Source organism: Amblyraja radiata, chromosome 12, assembly GCF_010909765.2.
Source record: "Amblyraja radiata isolate CabotCenter1 chromosome 12, sAmbRad1.1.pri, whole genome shotgun sequence".
Taxonomy (NCBI): Eukaryota; Metazoa; Chordata; class Chondrichthyes; order Rajiformes; family Rajidae; genus Amblyraja; species Amblyraja radiata.
Genome location: NC_045967.1, coordinates 12,063,821 through 12,083,365, shown reverse-complemented (window position 1 = coordinate 12,083,365; position 19,545 = coordinate 12,063,821). Strand labels below are relative to the sequence as shown.

Below are 19,545 nucleotides of genomic sequence, written 5' to 3'. Positions count from 1 at the left end.
ATGACGACCAATCACCTCAAAACTGATACCTTAGCTGAGGTATGGGCAAGACATTTACCTCCGCGAAATTGTGCGGCTCTGAATGTACCCAAGGTGAACCGAAGCATTTGGAGACACGTGGGGCAGGATATTCGGAGTCTGGATATAAAAATACAGAATGCTAGTAAAGGACTCTCGGCGGGTATAACAGCTTTGGCCCGTACGCTGGAAAATGTGGATATGTCCAATGACATGAAAGACGCTTTAGCACTGTTTTGCAATGTTCAATTTGAACTGAACAACATCAGGAAAGGGGCTATTCAGCCAACGTTAGACCCAAAATTTGCAATCCTGTGCAAACAGAAAGCCATAAAACCTCAAAATTTGTTGTTTGGGGGTGACCTATCAAAACAGGTCAAAGATTTGGAGGAAGAGGCCAAAACGTTGGGCCTAATAAAAGCGACCAAAGGATATGTCGGAAAACGGTATCATCCTTATGGGACGACTAAAAAAGCAAGTACTAGTATGTATAGTACGAAAAATTGGAGAGAGGCCAGAGGAAACCAGCAACAGCGTCCTTTTTTAGGGGTTGGCCCGGGACGCCCACAATGGAAAATGCGGAAGCCTCCACTTCAACATTTACCCCACTTTCAACCTCAAGGCCCTCCGCAACCTCGGTTAAGACCAAGAAAGTAACACCACCGATAACCATGGAGGTAGGTGGGTCTGTGCCTCAAAAATTAATAAGGAGCACAGAACTTGGAGGGAGGTTGCAATTTCATTTGGAAGCATGGTGTAAGTTAACTGTGGATAGGTATATCCTTAGCAGTATTAAGGGATATCTTATAGAGTTTATACACATACAAGAACCTCCAGTACAACATACACCAGACAGAACTTATATGCTTACCAAATTAGACAGAGCTAAAGCAAAAATTGAAATACAAAGGTTGTTCACGAAAGGAGTAATTGAAAAAACCAAACATGAACAACAGGAATTTGTCTCAAATATATTCATTAGACATAAGAAAGATGGGGGCGGGCTAACGTCAGCCCCTAGATTATTCACAAAAATTCTTAAACCAGCTTTGGCATTTCTTAGACAACAAAACTATAGAGTGATGGCATATTTGGATGATATCTTGATTGTGGGGAAAACTTATGAATTGGCTAGTAGAGCAGTGGTTGCCACAAGAAAATTGATGGAACAGCTGGGATTCATTATCCATCCACTTAAGTCAAGATTAACACCTGCAACTAATATTGATTACTTGGGGTTCACTATTAACACACTTGATATGTTAGTGACTTTACCTATAGGGAAAGCCACTGAGTTCCAAAAGGATTGCACAGAGCTTATTAATACCGTTAAACCATCCATTAGACGGGTAGCCAGGATTATTGGGAAAATTATAGCCACGTTTCCTGCCATTCAATTTGGACGATTGCATTACCAAAATTTACAGAGAGAAAAAATTAGAGCACTAAAAATTAATAGAGGCCATTTTGATAGGCCTATGGAGCAAACAATTAGAGCTATAAAAGAACTACAATGGTGGGAACAAAATGTTATATATAGCTCCAACCCAATAGTTATTCCAAACCCATCTGTGGTATTACAAACAGATGCCAGTGCACTGGGTTGGGGAGCAACGGATACCATCTCGAGCTCTGGAGGGAGATGGAATATACAGGAAACTAACCTACTTACCACAAAGGGTATAAATTACTTAGAAATGTTGAGTGCTTTTTATGGTTTAAAATCTTATTGCTCGGGAATGATTAACCAGCATGTTAGATTGCAGATAGACAATACCACGGTGGTGGCATATATAAATCATATGGGTGGAAATATATCAATATCCTGTGATGAATTGGCAAACCATATTTGGGAATGGTGTATCCAAAGGAATATTTGGTTATCGGCTACGTATCTACCAGGGATACTTAATTCAGTGGCAGACGCCAGGTCACGAAAATTTAATGAAAATACGGAATGGATGTTAGACAGAAAGATATTTGCTGATATCACAGCAAAGTACGGAAGGCCGGATATTGATCTTTTTGCATCCAGGTTAAATCATCAGTTACCTAGGTATATATCATGGGAACCAGATCCTGAGGCAGAAGCTACAGATGCATTCTCTTTGCACTGGGGGGAAATGGTTCATTTATGCATTTCCTCCTTTCTGCCTCATCAATCGGGTACTACGGAAAATTCAGCTAGACTCGGCATCTGGGATTCTCATAGTACCTGATTGGCCTACCCAACCATGGTTCTCGGTGCTGCAGGATTTGGTGCTTACACCATATATTACTTTAAAACATAGTCCTCAGTTGCTGGTGCATCCGGTGACTGGGGACAGCCATCCTTGCCATAATTATCTAAATTTATTGGTTTGTAGACTCTGAAGGAACCATTTCGGCATATGGGTTTATCTGATAGAACTGTGGACATGATCACAGCAGCACAGAGACTTTCCACTCAAAAACAATATTTATGTCATGTCAAGAAATGGACTAAATACTGCCTGGACAACAATCTAGACCACAGAAAGGTGGATATTCCAGCTGTCCTAGAATTCCTCACAAGCCTGCACTTTGAAGGACTCAGTTACAGCACGGTCAATAGTGCTAGGAGTGCCTTGTCCAGTTATTTATGGGAAGGCACAGAAAGACAGGGTGTCGGCTCACATCCTCTAGTAATAAAACTGCTACGAGGCATCTTTAACACTAACCCACCAAGGGCTAGATATAGCCAAATCTGGGATGTGAGCGTAGTCCTAAAAATGTTACGGAATTGGTCCGGCTACGGCATTACCGCTAAACTATCTAACTATGAAAATGGTTATGCTTATGGCGCTGGTCACAGCGCAAAGGGTCCAGTCATTACAGAAGTTAAGATTGGATAACTTGACGGAGGCGACAGGAAGGCTGATTTTCGTGATCCAGGGCCTTATTAAGCAAAATAGACCAGGATCAGCGGGTCAGGTGATAGAGTTCATAGCCTATCCACAGGATGAACGTCTCTGTGTAGTAAAACACATCATGTTATATATGGACAGAACGAAGGCTATCAGAGGCAATGAAAAGGCTCTTTTAATTAGCCATAAGAAGCCATACCATAAAGTCTCGACTCAGACCATTTCACGGTGGCTGAGATATTGCTTAGTTCAGGCAGGAGTGGACACTAATGTATTCAAATCTCACTCCACCAGGGCTGCATCTACATCAGCAGCTAATCGCCTGGAGGTACCGATGGACAATATCCTCAGAACTGCAGGATGGTCATCAGAGAAAACGTTTCGCACATATTACAACAAACCAGTTAGAAAAGAAGAAACGTTTTCGGGCAAAATTTTGAGTTCTATTTAATTTACACCTGAAGCTTATAAGGTTTATAAATTGATTTAATAAATATTATTTACAATTTTTGCTTAAAAATGTTGGTATCATTGTGTTTTTTTTTAAATACCAGTAACAATTTCTCCCAAACTACCAAGGCAGTTGTGAAGATTGGACTCGTTCCACGGCATGAGGTCACAGAGCTTTGAAGTCTTCACGAAGTCACTCACGTGACTCCGAAGTAAAATAGTAAGATTAAACGAGAACTTACCAGTTTGAAGTTTGATCTTTATTTTATGAGGAGGAACGTTGAGGGAATACGTGCCCTCCGCTCCCACCCTTATATGGTCATATCTTAAACTGGTATCTCTTTAATAATCTTACTATCTTAGGTCATTATTTTCTATCTGTGACCTCACACCGCTGCTTTGAAGAATGACACGCATGCGCCGTAGGCGGGGTTCTTCACGTATTCCCTCAACGTTCCTCCTCATAAAATAAAGATCAAACTTCAAACTGGTAAGTTCTCGTTTAATCTTACTATTATATGCTTTAATTTCAGGTCATCCAAGTAAGATGTTTTATTTTCCGGTCATCCAAGTAAGAGGCTAGAACTTTTTAAATATCGACACTTTTTAAAAAACTTTTTATATATATTTTATTTTACAGAACCATGCACATGAGGCATTTTTATGGACGCACCTAGCACTTTTACTATTACCTGATTTGGAGAGTCAAATGCAACGAAATTTCGTTCAAGGTGCACTGTGTCTAGGTGTATATCTGAATGACAATAAAGTTTTCATTCATTCATTCATATTTGTTTCAGAATGCTTCAATCTATAATAACTGAAAATTTCATGCAGTTCATTGATTTTTAAGAAAGTTATGGCCTTTTGACTGTCTTCGATCACAGCTTTTGTGTGAAGTCAATGGAAAAGCAATAAGGAACAAGATGCTAATTTCCATGTATGAAAATGGCCATAACTTTTTTAATACTGAAGATATGAAAGTGAATTAGGTGTCAAATTAAACTTTTTATGCTTTATCTGGTGGGATAAATTGCAGACTTGATTTTTAAAATCTCAAAATTTTGTAACATTACTATTTTATATGTTCCCCGTGACAGCATGGGTTTTCTCTGGGTGCTCCTGTTTCTTCACACATTCTCAAGACATGCAGTTTGTAGGTTAATTGGCTGAATGGAATTAGTGTACAGGCATCTCTGGTCGTCATGGACTTAGTGGGCCAAAGGATCAGTTTCTACGCTGTATATCTAAACTAAACTAAAATGACTTCTAACATTTTAGTCCATATAATCCAGAATTGGTCAGATACTAAAGTATTGGGTATCACATTCTGTTCATGGGACATTATGTAAACAAATACGAGCAGCATAATTGCAGCTTAAGATGCATTGGCTGTAAGAGGAGGAGATCTGAAAGTAACAAGACAAATGCATGTTTGTTTTCTCTCACTTGCAATTTGCAAAATAAATAGGCAATCAGCAAATATGACTAAGAAAGATCTTTTTTTCCCCATAGAGATAGACTTTAATTGTGGACACTAGTCCGAGCTCAGGTGAAATGAAACAAGCTTTTTTTTTTTTTAAACATAAAAAAAAATCTTTGACAGGGCAGTAAGTGGTAACAACCGGAAACTTGCTCTCTCAAGGGTAGTGTAAGCTGAAACAATCAACGATTTTGAAAGCAAATAGTGTAGCTACTTGAGGGAAATATGCGTACAGAGGTTCAAGGATGGAGCAGAGAAGTAGCATTGAGAGTGCAACGTTTTACAGAGAGCAGGCATGAACTCAATAGTTTCCACAGACTCTTTCTGTGCTCTATGGGTTTGTGACTAAGTGCCTTTGCAGCATTGGGTGCCTGTAACCTGCAGGACGATTGACGAGTTAATACTGAACATTCAATTTGATTTTCAGGCACACCAATGGGTGTTACCTACTGGTCGCCTGTTCTGAATGTTCTAAATGAGCAAGGAAATAAATCTGTTCCAGTGTCAAAATTCAATTGGTCGGAATACATCATGTATTCTGAAAAAGTTCAATAGAACCAACACAATGTTAAAATGAAAAAGGATGAATTGCAATTCCCCAAATATGGCAGATTTCTGCAAGTCTATCTGCTTCTAAACCATTGACAATAAATGAGAACTGTTAATTCATTACTGAGAGATTAAATCAATTACATAGACATTTGATCAGCTATGTTCACCACTACAAATGATTAGCTAATACTCTCCAGGGTACAAGTCATGAATACGACTTCCCATGATGGACAGGTCTCTATTCAGGGCACACTAGAAATGAGTAATGAGTTTGAAACCTTAATGTTTCAATATGGTAATTCTGCTGAAATCACCTGGGTAGCATTTACTGCACTTTCAATGCTTCTAATGGTATAACATCATCTTGAGGGCACTGTAGTTACCACACAATACAGTAGTTTGGGATTAGATTAATTTTGAAAACCATACTATAATTTTAAAAATTCGTTATTAAAATGGCATCTCATTTCTTTTAATTTACTCCTTAGATTAGATTAGATTTCCTTTATTGTCATTCAGACCTTTCGGTCTGAACGAAATGCTGTTGCCTGCAGCCATACATGTTAGAATAACAACACACAATAAACACATATTAACATCCACCACAGTGAGTTCACCAAACACCTCCTCACTGTGATGGAGGCAAGTCTTAGAGTTATTGTCTCTTCCCTCCTCTTCTCCCTCTGCGCCGAGGCGATACCCCACCGGGCGATGGTATCAGTCCCGCGGTTCAAGCTCCGCGGCCCGGAGGTGGTCGAAGCTGCCGTCCTCCAGTCCAGCGGACGCAGCTGTTGCAACGGGAGCTCCGGAAAACAGGCACCAGCCTGTGACCTGCGAGCTCCCGACATTGTCATCCACTGGCCCGCGGCCGAGCCCCGGATCCAGGTCGCCGCCGCCAGAACGCCGCCTCAGCCGCCGGAGCACCGTCTCCGCCCCGCACCGGCCCGCCCACACGGCAGCGTCTCAGCCCCGCACCGGGCTGCCCCCACGGGAGCGCCTTCCAGCCGGGAGCCGGTCTGCCCTCACCGGAGCGCCTTCCAGCCGGTAGCCAGGCCACCCACACGCCAGCGTCTCAGCCCCGCACCGGGCTGCCCCCACGGGAGCGCCTTCCAGCCGGGACCCAGGCCGCTCACACGGGAGCGCCTTCCAGCCGGTAGCCGTGCCGCCCGCACGGGAGTGTCTCAGCTCCGCGCCGTCCGCCCTCACCGGAGCGCCGAGTCGTGCCGCTACCCAGACGTCGCCACAGCTCGAAGACGGCCAGCCTCGCGTTGGTGAGTCCTGGCTGGCTCTACCTCCGGACCCTCGAGGTCGGTCGCAGGTTGGAGGCCGCCAGCTCCGCCATTAGGCCTCAGCGCAGACGGGGGAAGAGAAGGGGGATACGACAAAAAAAGTCGCATTCCCCCGAAGGGAGAGACAGAAAGCCCTGTTTCACCCCCCCCCCCCCCCACACACACATAACACCACCTAATAACCAAAAAATTTACTAAACTAGGCAAAATAAACAACACAAAAAAGTAAAAACAGACAGACTGCAGGCGAGCCGCAGCCGTATCACAGCGCCGCCACTTCCTATGTTGAAGCAGCTTACTCCAATGAGGAAAAGATGCTGAAGAAATTACCAGCTTCATATTACCAAATTACTATGGACAACATACAGGCTTGGGCTGATTGATAACTGGCAGGTAAGAATATGTCAATCAAGTTTCTAGAGACAACTCTCCTCAAAGTTCATCAAACCATGTCCCAATTACCATTGTTGAATTTCCCTCATCAATCATTGCCCACTGTACAAGTAATTAATGGACCCATCACAAAATAACATTGGCTAGATGAGCAAATCAGAGGACTGGCATTCTATGGCAAATGCACCGCTTCCCAGCAGCTCACACCTTTCCACAATCTATAAGTCACAAGTAACAAGTGTACTGCAATATTCTCCACTGGCCCTGATGAGTTCTGCTCCAAAATCCCTTATGGAGTTTGACACCATCCAGTTAGATTGTCTATCCACCACCTGAAACATTTACTCAATCTACCATATTCGCACATGAGAGCATCATCTTCTGTAATTTCTAGCAGGCAGGAGTAGTGGGCATAGGTATCCTGAAAATCCACCATTCACTTTTAAAAGCAGGTTCCACAACTTTATCCATATTTTCCTGCCTTGAGCATCATGATCACTTTTGCTTCCTTTTTTCCCCCAAACAAAAAGCAGAAATGGCATCCGCTTTACCGTAACCAAACCATCCTCTTGAAACTGTGTAGTCTTAGTAGCAGAATCACTGGAGCATCCCAGAACTGCCTATCAGACATCACTGTAGTATATTTTCACTGCACTGACTGCAGCTCACAGAAGTGGTCCTTCACCTCCTTCAAGGACAATAAATGTTGACTTTGCTAGAGAAGGCCATTTGCCATGATTGCAAAACAAAATAATTTGACTACAGTCTTTATCAATTCATTCTTACCTAAAGCAAAACAAGTTCTAAAATTATGCATGCTACAGCAGATGCATCGAGAAAATACAACAGAAAAATAGACTGTAATGGATGTCAACAAAACTAGGTCAGAACAGTTAAATTCAACATTCATAACTTAGAAAATCTTTCAGCTTGAACTGTAAACACGAGCCAAAGTCATTGTGTGATTTAAACACATCTTTAATGAGCGCTTAGCAGCACTTATGACAACAGGTTATCAATACATCCTAGCTGCTCGAACCGAAGTGCCGGAATGGGGCGTTAGTATGGGTGTTGTGGAGGGGTGGAGTTAGTGGTGCTGGCCTGTGTGTGATTGGCTCACATGCACTATCAATCTACATCCTTCCCCCTTGGGATTAAGTGTGGAAAGTGCACCCATGCCATGGAGTTAAACATACTCGCCATATCTGTCTGGTGGTCTGCTAACACGTCCCGAGCGCGTGCGGACCCAACCCTCCCCTCCCTCTCCTGAAAGATGGGACGGAGATCCAGGAGGCGAGAATGACGCGGGAGAGGCTTGCGGGGACCGAAAGGGGAAACATGCGGTGGGTGAGACCCCGTGGTTAGTGGAGACCGAGGGACGAGGAGGGGTGTAAGGCATGCGGGGACGGATAGGAGACATCGCAGAAGGCAGCTGGAACTGGAGCGGTGGAGCATAGGGATCAGCAGGCGGTGGGCGGGGCTCCCTCACAGCAAGCAAGTGTTGTCGACTTCTCCGGTAAACCGCTCCCTCACAGTCCACCATGTAGGATCGTGGCTCGTCAGTCGGGCTGACAACAGTGCCCAGACGGGAATGTCCAGTCAAAATTCGTAGACGGACGACCTGGCCCGGCTGTAGAGGCTCGAGTGGTCTGCTGGAACTGTCGTATGATCGTTTCTGGATGTTCTGCCTCTTTTGGAGACGTCTGTGGATAGTGGCAGGCTCCAACGCACGAGGAACCAGCTGCTGTTGTGCGGTGCGGATCGGAGAGCTCGTCAATCTCGACATCAGGCGCTGTGCCGGCAATCCCAGGGTACCGTCCCTGGCAATGTTTCTGAGATTCAGGAGATCGAGGTAGACATCCGACTTTGAAATGCGTACTCCCTCCAGCAAGTGTTTGACGCTTCTGACAGCGCGTTCAGCGAGTCCATTACTCTGTGGATACTCGGGGCTGCTCGTGACGTGCTGGAAGTTCCATCGGTCTGCGAAAAGCTTGAACATGTGGCTGGTGAACTGCCAACCGTTGTCGGTTCTCAGGCAAACAGGAACGCCATAGGCGGAGAAGTGTCTCTTCAGCTTCTTGATGACCATCTCAGACGTGAGGGAGGTCAGTTCGTCAAGTTCAAACCAGTTAGAAAAGGATTCGACCAGAACGAGGTAGTGCTTTCCGCACCATTCGAAAATGTCTGCCGCCAGCGACGTCCAGAGCAGTGCCGGTGGCAGTTGTTGCAGAAGGGGCTGCCGCTGCTGATGAGGCGCAAGGTTGTTGCAAGTGGGGCAGGAGGCTATGCGGTCTCGAATGTACTCGGCCATCCCCGGCCAGTAGAACAGACCACGTGCCAGTGTGGAATCGGCCCCTGGGTGACCGCTGTGTGCTTCTTTTAAGTATTCATCTCGCAGTGACGAGGGTATCACCTTGTGACCCTTAACCACAACACCATCCTGTAGCACCAGTTCATCACGTACCAGGAAGTACGGCTGTACCTCTGTGGGCGTGTCGGATTGTTTGTCTGGCCAGCCTGTTTTGATGATGGAGGAGAGGGTTTGAAGCGTATCATCAGTGGCAGTGTGCGCGGCCAGGGTACGCAGTTGCTTACTGGGGACGAGGTCGAAACCGAGGACCTTGAAATCCTCCTGTTCATGGGGGTGTTGTTCGCAAGATGCCCGAGGTGCACGAGAGAGAGTGTCAGCAACATGCATGTCCTTACCCTTCTTGTGAAGTCATACCGCTGCAGCATCATGCGCTGCAAGCGAGCTGGCGCCGCATGGATGGGCTTGTTGGGGATGGGACTGGACTTTGTGCCTTTCCCCACAATGGGAATCATTGTGGGGGGATGTTTTGATGTTGAAACTATCTATTACTGTCATGTTGTATTCTTTTTTTTATGTGCTGCATGGCAAAAAGAATTTCACTACACCTAAAAGGTGTATGTGACCAAATAAATTTGAACTTGAACTTGTTCAGGATTGTCACCAGTGGTTGGTGGTCCGTCTCGACCATATGTTGCCAAGGACGAAATCACGGAATTTGGTGCAGGCAAAAACGACAGCCAGCAGTTCCTTTTCGATTTGCACGTAGTGCTGCTCCGTGTCGGTCATGGTGCGGGAGGCATACGCGACAGGTAGTAGAGCGCCATCAGCAGATTGTTGCAAGCAGGCTGCGCCAAGCCCAAATTTCGAGGCATCGCATGTGATCGTCACAGGACGGTTCAGGTCGAAAAAAGTCAGGTCGGTGCACTGGTCAGTTTGGATTTTAAAACATCAAAGGCAACCTGATGTTGCGGGAACCATGACCATGCAGAGTCCTTTTTGGTCAGCTGCCGCAGTGTGGAGCATAATTCGCTGAGGTTTGGTATGAACTTTCCAAGATAGTTTACCATGCCCAGAAAACATTGCAGGCCTTTTACGTCTGTGGGGGCAGCTTTCTTCGGATCGGGTTTAAGGCCATCAGGAGTAAAGATGTGGCCGACGTAGAAGACCGCTGGAACCCGGAACTTACACTTGTCAGGATTGAGCTTGAGGTTGATCTTGCGAGCGCGCTCCAAAATGAGCCTGTGATTGTGATCGTGTTCTGCTGCGTCTTTGCCATATATGAGGATATCGTCAACAATGATAGCACAAGGTAGGCCCTCGAATAATTGCTCCATGGTTCTCTGGAAGACTTCACTGGCGGAGTAGATTCCGAATGGCATTCTCAGAAACTTATATCTGCCGAATGGGGTGGCAAATGTGGTGAGGTTTGATGACTTCTTGTCCAGCGGGATCTGCCAGAAAGAGTTCTTTGCATCGAGGACTGAAAATAGGGTGGCCATTCCGACCTTTGCCGCAACATCCTCGACAGTCTTCATGGGATGGTGTGGGCGCTTAATGGCAGTGTTCAGGTCTTTCGGGTTGATGCACAGACGGATTTCGTTCTTTCCCTTCTTGAATGTGGCAATCATGGTCGAGACCCAGGCAGTGGGGTCGCTGACTGCTTCAATTACGCCTATGGACGCCATGTCCTTCAGCATAGAGTGAACCCTGTCAATCATGGCAAATGACAATCGGTGCGGGGTTCGGATGACGGGCGTCACATCGGGGTCAGTAATAATCTTGTAGGTCACAGGCAACTTGCCTAGGTTGTTGTCGAAAAGATCAGGGAATTCACTTCTGACACAATGTAAACACAAGCCAAAGTCATTGTGTGATTTAAACACATCTTTAATGAGCACTTAGCAGCATTTAGGACAACAGGTTATCAATACATCCTAGCTGCTCGAACCGAAGTGCCGGAATGGGGCGTTAGTATGGGTGTTGTGGAGGGGTGGAGTTAGTGGTGCTGGCCTGTGTGTGATTGGCTCGCATGCACTATCAATCTACATCTATTCCATGCCTGTATACAATCTATCTATTCCATGCCTGTAAATAGTGTTACAGTTGTCCTCGTCAGGTTTACAGAGTCATATGTAATTTTTTTCCTCTGTTTCAACCAAAACAACAATTAAGTACCTTGGCATCCATATCACCTACAACTTGGCCCCTTCACACTGATGCCGTGATCAAGAAAGCACATCGGCATATATGCTTACTTAGGTGTCTGAGAAGATTCAGAATGTCCACAAGAATTCTCTTGTACTTCAACTTGCGAAAGAAGATATTCTGACAGATGCATCTAAGCCTGGTACAGTGCCCTCCATAATGTTTGCGACAAAAACCCATCACTTATTTATTTGCCTCTGTACTCCACAATTTGAGATTTGTAATAGGAAAAAAATCACATGTGGTTAAAGTGCACATTGTCAGATTTTATTAAAGGCTATTTTTTACATTTTGGTTTCACCATGTAGAAATTACAGCTGTGTTTATACACAGTACCCCCATTTCAAGGCACCATAATGTTTGGGACACATGGCTTCACAGGAGTTTGTTATTGCCCAGGTATGTTTAATTAACTCCTTAATGCAGGTATAAGAGAGCTCTCAGCATCTAGTCTTTCCTCCAGTCTTTTCATCACCTTTAGAAGCTTTGTTTGCTGTTTATCAACATGAGGACCAAAGTTGTGCCAATGAAAGTCAAAAAAGCCATTATGAGACTGAGAAACAAGAATAAAACTGTTACCAAAATCATCTGTTTGGAACATCATTAAGAAGAAAGAACTGGTGAGCTTACTAATCGCAATGGGACTGGCAGAGGAAGACCCCCACAGATGATGACAGAAGAATTCTCTCTAGAATAAAGAAAAATCCCCAAACACCAATCCGACAGACCAGAAACACTCTTCAGGAGTCGGGTGTGGATTTGTCAATGACCACTGTCCACAGAAGACTTCATGATCAGAAATACAGAGGCTACACTGCAAATGCAAACTACTGGTTAGCTGCAAAAACAGGATGGCCAGGTTATAGTTTGTCAAGAAATACTTAAAAGAGCAATCACAGTTCTGGAAAAAGGTCTTGTGGACAAATGAGACGAAGATTAACTTATATCAGAGTGATGGCAAGAGCAAAGTATGGAGGAGAGAAGGAACTGTCCAAGATCCAAACTTCATCTGTGAAACACGGTGATGGGAGTGTTATGGCCTGGGCAAGTATGGCCGCTGAAGGTACTGGCTCACTTATCTTCATTGATGATACAACTATTGATGGTAGCAGCATAATGAATTCTGAAGTGTATAGACACATCCTATCTGCTCAACTTCAAACAAATGCCTCTCATTGGCTGGTGGTTTATTCTCCTCAACAATGATCTCAAACATACTTCAAAAGCAACAAAGGAGTTTTTCAAAGCTAAAAAATGGTCAATTCTTGAGTGGCCAAGTCAATCACCCGATCTGAATTTATATGCCTTTTATATGCTGAAGAGAAAACTGAAGGGGCTACCCCCCAAAACAAGCATAAGCTAAAGATGGCTGCAATACTGGAAGACACACAGCAACTGGTGATGTCCATGAATCGCAGACTTCAAGCAGTCATTGCATGCAAAGGATATGCAACAAAATACTAAACATGACAACTTTTATTTACATGACATTGCCGTGTCCTAAACATTACGGTGCCCTGAAATGGGGGGACAATGTATAAACGCTGCTGTAATTTCTACATGGTGATACCAAAATGTATAAAATTGGCTTTTATTAAAATCTGACAATGTGCACTTTAGCCTCGTGTGATTTTTTTCTATTACAAATCTCAAATTGTGGAGTACAGAGGCAAATAAATAAATGATGGGTCTTAAAATAATGACAGAAAATAACAGAAATACACAGTTAGCCTACTTAGAAAGAAAAACAGGCATTTCTGGCAAGACAAAAGTACTGAAAATGAATAGAACACATTTATAACCATAATTTCAATTATCACAGAAATAATATCTTAATTTAATTTTCAAAAGAGAAAATTATATTTCAACCTAACAGAGCTAAAACAAGTTTGTGACTGACCATGAACTGATGATACAACAACACATTTAGTGAATAAATTAATTATATTTGTGATTTTCTTATTGGACCAATTATTGTTGTTCTATTAGAACTCACTGGTTCTTTAAGCGATATTTTTGCGATGATAGCATTGAATACTCAATTACTCCATTGGTCCAAAACAACATAGCCCAAGTCCTCACCCTTTATGGGAAAGATCATTGGCATGATCTTGCATCTTGCATCAAACATTAATCAGAGAATTGCAACTCTCCCCAAATATGGATTCCTGCTAGTAGATACAAGGAACTGCAGATGCTGGCTAATACACAAAAGTAGTAAATCAGCAGGTGGACACAAAATGCTGGAGTAACTCAGCGGGACAGGCAGCATCTCTGGAGAGAAGGAATGGGTGACGTTTCGGGTCGAGACCCATCTTCGGACTGATGGATGGTACTGGAGTAAATCAGCAGGTCAGGCTCTGGAGAATATGGACAAGTCACCTTTCAGGTCGAAACATCACCTATCCATGTGCTCCAGAGATGCTGCCTGACCTGTTGAGTTACTCCAGCACTGTATGTCCTTTTGTGGATTCCTACTCATCATTAAACCACAATTTGTAATTCACTTTAATTTGGGTTTTTGTGATCAACAAACTTAGAAACTATCATGCTATAATCTCTCCTACAATATGCAGACTTAGCACAACAATGTATTAAATCAGTCAGCTGAGAAATAATTAGATCAGCTTCAAGGAATTGACATGTATCTTTCAGTTGACCCTTGAATATGATACTGAGAATTAGTTGAAATTGAGGAATTCAATGTCATACAATTACATAGCATGCCGCAGTGAGACAAAATGAAAGAACACTTTATATTCTGCTTGGGTAGCTTACAACCCAACAGTTGAACATTGAATTCTCCGATTTCATGTGTTTCCAGATCACCCCCCCCCCACGTCCTGTCCCCCACTTTTTCCCCTGCCTCCCATCCAAAAGCGCACAACCATTTCTCACACCATCCCACTATCCTAGTCACCGTTTCCAACCACACGAGTCACCTTGCTTCTTCCCCCCACCGTATGCTCATCCCCAGTCACCGCGACCCACATTTCCTTTCATCCCTCTTTTCCCTTCCCCATCCACTCATATCGCTCCCTCATCTTTAGATTTCATTCCTCTGCTTCTTTCCTTATCTGACACACTTTTGTCTCTTTTTCACCTCCAGTCTTTGTCACGATCTCCACCGTCTACCAATTACCCCTCTCACATGGTGCCATTTGCCCCATCGCCACCTCTTTCCCAGCTCCCCTCCCCCCACCAGTCTGTCAGTTCAGCAGTCTAAAGAAGCGACCCGACCCAAAACGTCATCGGTCCATTGGCTCCACAAATGCTGCTTGACCTGCTACGTTCCTTCGCACTTTTTCCCCCCCAGGATTCCACCATCTTGTGTCTTCAGAAAAACTTGCACTGTTTTGTTTCTCATTTTGCATGGCATCTAAACAACTTCCCAAAACACTTCAAAACCAAGGCAGTTCAGAATATAAACCTTTGGAGAAACATTTTGTTGTGATGTTAGAAATACACCAGTAATTTCATGCAACCAGTTTGTCTTAGAGTCGACCAGTCAAACTATTTTCATTTAGCCAGATACCACCCAACCTACTAATTTATCCAGCATTCTTTTATTTCAGAGTTCCATCAGCTGCAGTATTTTCCATCTCCATCCCAGCAGTTCATATTTTCTCTTTGTTCTCATTCGTTTTTCTATATCTCCAACATCTGCAATTAACCAACCTCCGCCATCCTCTCTCAAACAACAACACCAGCACTTATGTCATTCAGTCTCTCCTGATTTCCCTATCCGAGACATTCCTCTTGTTCTAACCAGCCTTAACTCTTGTCGACAGATTAACCTATAGTAACCTTTCACTATACTGATTAAGGAACAATAACTTTAATTTGATAACTTGGTTATTCTTTCTCCACAAGTGTTACCTGACCTCCAAACATTGTTTAGCATTCAGAAACAAAGAACTGCAGATACTGGTTAATACACAAAATTAAAACCCGTTGGGTTACTCCAGTACTTTGTGTCCTTTTCCTAACATTTTCTCCCCCCTCCCCCCCCCCCATCCATGTGTTACTTTAATATTTCAGCAACATTTTGACATTTTGACATTTCTTACTTCAATGGAGTTATTCTCTGACAATTGTACAATGCCTTAATATCAATATCTTATTCAAGAATCAAGAAAATGTTATTGCTATATGCCCTGAAACAGAACAATGAAATTCTTACTTGCAGAAGCACAAAAAAAATGTAAACACAGTACTCCATAAAACTCATAATAAACAAAAGTTCAGCGTTTGTAGATTAAAAAACAAACAAATAACCAGTAAGTGCAACAATAATAGAGGATCATAATTACAGTCGCTACAACTCCACTTAATTCTCCTGCAAGTTTCATAAACTGTCACCACACTGCAGTAAATGCTCTTGCTCAGGCTTCAAGGAGCACACACTGCTCTCTCAATAAAAAGGTAGAAGACATCTACAAAAGATGGATCAGATTTAATCAGAAGGCACAAACACCCAGACAGACAAAAAGGGTGAAATTACAAAATTAATCATAATTCTGCCTGGCATTTAGTTGGTGGAAGAAGGGCACACAATCGCAATCAAGAGGTTCTAGTGAGGGTAAGGAAGGAGTTTTTTTTGATGCATGTTTTGCCTGCAGCTCCTGCACTGGGATGCTTTGACATGGACTCTGTGTTAACTCTGACACCTGCCCCAGTGCAGACAGACAGAGGTGACTGCAGGCAGGGCCCAGAGCGGTAGCAACCCCTCACCTGGCCCAGCCCAGCCCGGCCTCCTGTTACTAAACCCCGCAATGAGCACCATAAACAGCGAGTGTCTGACAGAGTGGGTGCTGAAAGTCGCGGGTAATGCGAGGGAGGGGAGGGGGGAATACCTGCTGTGTGCGGCTGGGAGTCCCGCAGGCCCAAAGCCGCCTCCTCCTCCTACTCCTCCACCCGCTCGCCCGCCTGTTGCTGCTGCCGCCGCCGCCGCTGCCCGCGTCACCTGACCGCCCCACTGCGCACGCGCGCCGGCCCCACCGCCCCGCGGGACCATGGGAAATGTAGTCCCACATCACCCCCAGCCTGACTTCTTTGTTCTGATGGCCTCTGTAGCAAGTGGACCAACATAAACTGACCTGGAAATTTGTTTTAAAAAACTGTGATAGAATGGTCTCTATTTTTTTACCAGATACCAGTATGGAGAGAAGGCAGGTACGGGATACTGAGTTGGATGATCAGCCATGATCATATTGAATGGCGGTGCAGGCTCGAAGGGCCGAATGGCCTACTCCTGCACCTAATTTCTATGTTTCTATGTTTCTATGCAGCTCCAATAACTAGAAAGCTGAACACCATACAGGATAATGGACACAAAATGTTAGAGTAACCCAGCGGGTGAGGCAGCATCTCTGGAGACAAGGAGTCTTAAGAAGGGTTCCGAGCCGAAACATCACCTACTCCTTTTCTCCTGTGAAACTGCCCCTGATCTGCTGAGTTACTCCAGAATTTATGCGTCCATCTTCGGTGTAAACCAGCATCTGTAGTTCCTTCCACATGTACGGTTCTATGTTCCTACACCACCCAGGATAATGCAGACACAGGGAACTGTAAATGGGCCTCACACCCACCTTTTCCCCATTCTTTGCCCCATCTAGATGCAAACCAATTCCTCCCACAATCCTCCCCCCCACCTTTCCCCTTTGACATATCCTTTCCTCTGTTTTAGAATTCACGTTTCTTCACTCATTATCTCACAGCCTTTTATCTTTTCATCACTGGCCTTTGCCCAACCATCTGCCAATCTAAATCTGCTCACCTGTATCCTATCACTAATATATACCTAATATGTATACTTACTTTGAAGAAGTTCTCCTCAACCTCCCAACATGTCACCTATTTAATGTTCTCCAGAGATGCTGCCTGTTCACTGAATTACTCCAGCCCTTTGTATCTTGTTTTGTAAACCAGCATATGCATGACCTTGTGCCTCCAACCATTTCTCACTGAGCTTTGTCTTGTCCCCACCTCTCTTCTAGCTTTCTCCCCATACGACAATCAGTCTCAAGAAGAGTCCCAACCTGAAACGTCACTTATCCATCTTCTCCAGAGATGCTGCCTGGCCCCATTTGAGTTATTCCAGCGCCTTGTGCCTTTTTTTGACCATCCAGGATAAAGTAGCCTTAAAATTGGCACAATAGTCACCACCCAATGCATTCTCATGTTTAGTATTATTTGATTTGATTGGATGGTATGCAAAACAAATCTTTTTACCGTACCTCGGTAAACATGACATTAATGAACTGAATCTTAAAGCTAAACATCCCTCTCTCTATTATTGTTGCAGCATCTAATGAACATAGCAGTTAGTAGCCCAGACTACCAGAACAAACAATGCTTGTCACACATGGATACAAACACTGGAATATTATCATCTACAAGTTCTGCTTCAAGTCATCCAATATCCAAACTTGGAAATGTATTGCCTAAGATGAGGCCTGTGCGTGGAGTGGAGCAGTGGAGCAAGATCTTAGTTTTCCCGCTGGATTATAAGAAATTCAAGTTTGCTATTAATTCTTACCATCATGCATCTTCATATTAGTGAATGCAGCGATGTTGTTGCTGTATCCTAGTCTTGGGTGAGGTTGAATTCAGTCAGCAATCTTCCGTTTTCCTCGAAGCATCATGAACTATATTCCATATTTAAGTCACTTAGGATGCTTCTCGTTCCTGTCACCTGCAAAGGTTAGGCAAAGCAACTGTTCAGAAGTGAGAGTATTGTCCGGATGGTTTTCCTCAATAGTGCTTGTTCCAACCAATATGGAAGAGCCATCCATAAGGCTTGCAAAAGATCCATCTTGGTTTTGGGACAGAGCTGGCTTTTGGCACCATGATTCTCACATATCAGGGACTAGCTAGTATTGCAAGGGGAGAAAGTTGTGAAGGATCATCTAGGAGTAGGTGTGTAGCGATTCTTTGCTGTCACCATTGAGATCTAGGCAGAATTCCGTCTATTCCTGCCCCCTAAACAACAAAGATACTAGGAAAGAATATAAGCTGATGAAGGCAGCTTAGCTTCAGACTAAATACCTGAGCATTGTTTTAGGTAAGAGTTTCACATAATGGTCGCATCTGACTCAAAATGTTGTGAGTGGTGTATCGTCAATGGTGGCAATTCTCGAATGAGTACATCTTCAACTATCTGTCAGAAGAATAATCCTCTTGATTTAACCACACTGTGTGAACTTTGGAAGATGTTTGTGCGGTCAGTTCAAAAGTGCCCATTTGGGAGTCCTGAGGTTAGCATGATCCCTGAAGCAAACATACAGGCAATACAATACCGCTGCATAATATTCTTCCACTATGACTATTCGATGAAGTTCGTAGTTTGCATGCTAATGCTCCAGGTACGATGTGGTGTATATGTAGTGGTATCATTAGGTATAGATCTGATGCTGCAGAAATATCAGATGCATGAAGATAAATTCTGCTTGATCAAATCCCATTGGAACGGTCTGAAGAAGGTCTCCAGAGATGCTGCCTGTCCCGCTGAGTTACTCCAGCATTTTGTCTCTATCTTTGGTGTAGACCAGCATCTGTAGCTCCTTCCTACGCATTGGAATTGTATGTTGGCCAGCTGGAGGATGCTGTGAAATGGTAGAATTTATAACTGTGGAAAATAATCAAGCATGCAACTGAACTAGTGAGGTTTAAATGGGCAATTTAAACTTTCCAACGGCGGCCACGGGCACAGCGGTAGAGTTGCTGCCTTACAGCGCTTGCAGCGCCGGAGACCCGGATTCAAACCCGACTACATGGTGCTGTCTGTACGGAGTTTGTATGTTCTCCTCGTGAGCGCGTGGGTTTTCTCCGAGATCTTCGGTTTCCTCCCACACTCTAACGACGTACAGGTATGTAGGTTTATTGGCTTGGTGTATGTGTAAATTGTCCCTAGTGTGTGTAGGATAGTGTTACTGTGCAGGGATCGCCGGTCGGTTC

At 44.0% G+C, this 19,545-nt stretch overlaps 1 protein-coding gene across 1 annotated transcript in view; it reads right to left on the bottom strand.

The window, feature by feature from the left end:
• The window catches only part of mtm1 (myotubularin 1), a 119,969-nt gene extending 103,394 nt beyond the window's left edge, over positions 1–16,575 (bottom strand). Inside the window, exon 1 of the mRNA XM_033030246.1 lies at positions 16,443–16,575. The gene's annotated coding sequence lies outside the window, so the exon portion shown is untranslated. The remainder of the gene's footprint in view (positions 1–16,442) is intronic.
• Between the last annotated feature and the right edge of the window lie 2,970 nt (positions 16,576–19,545).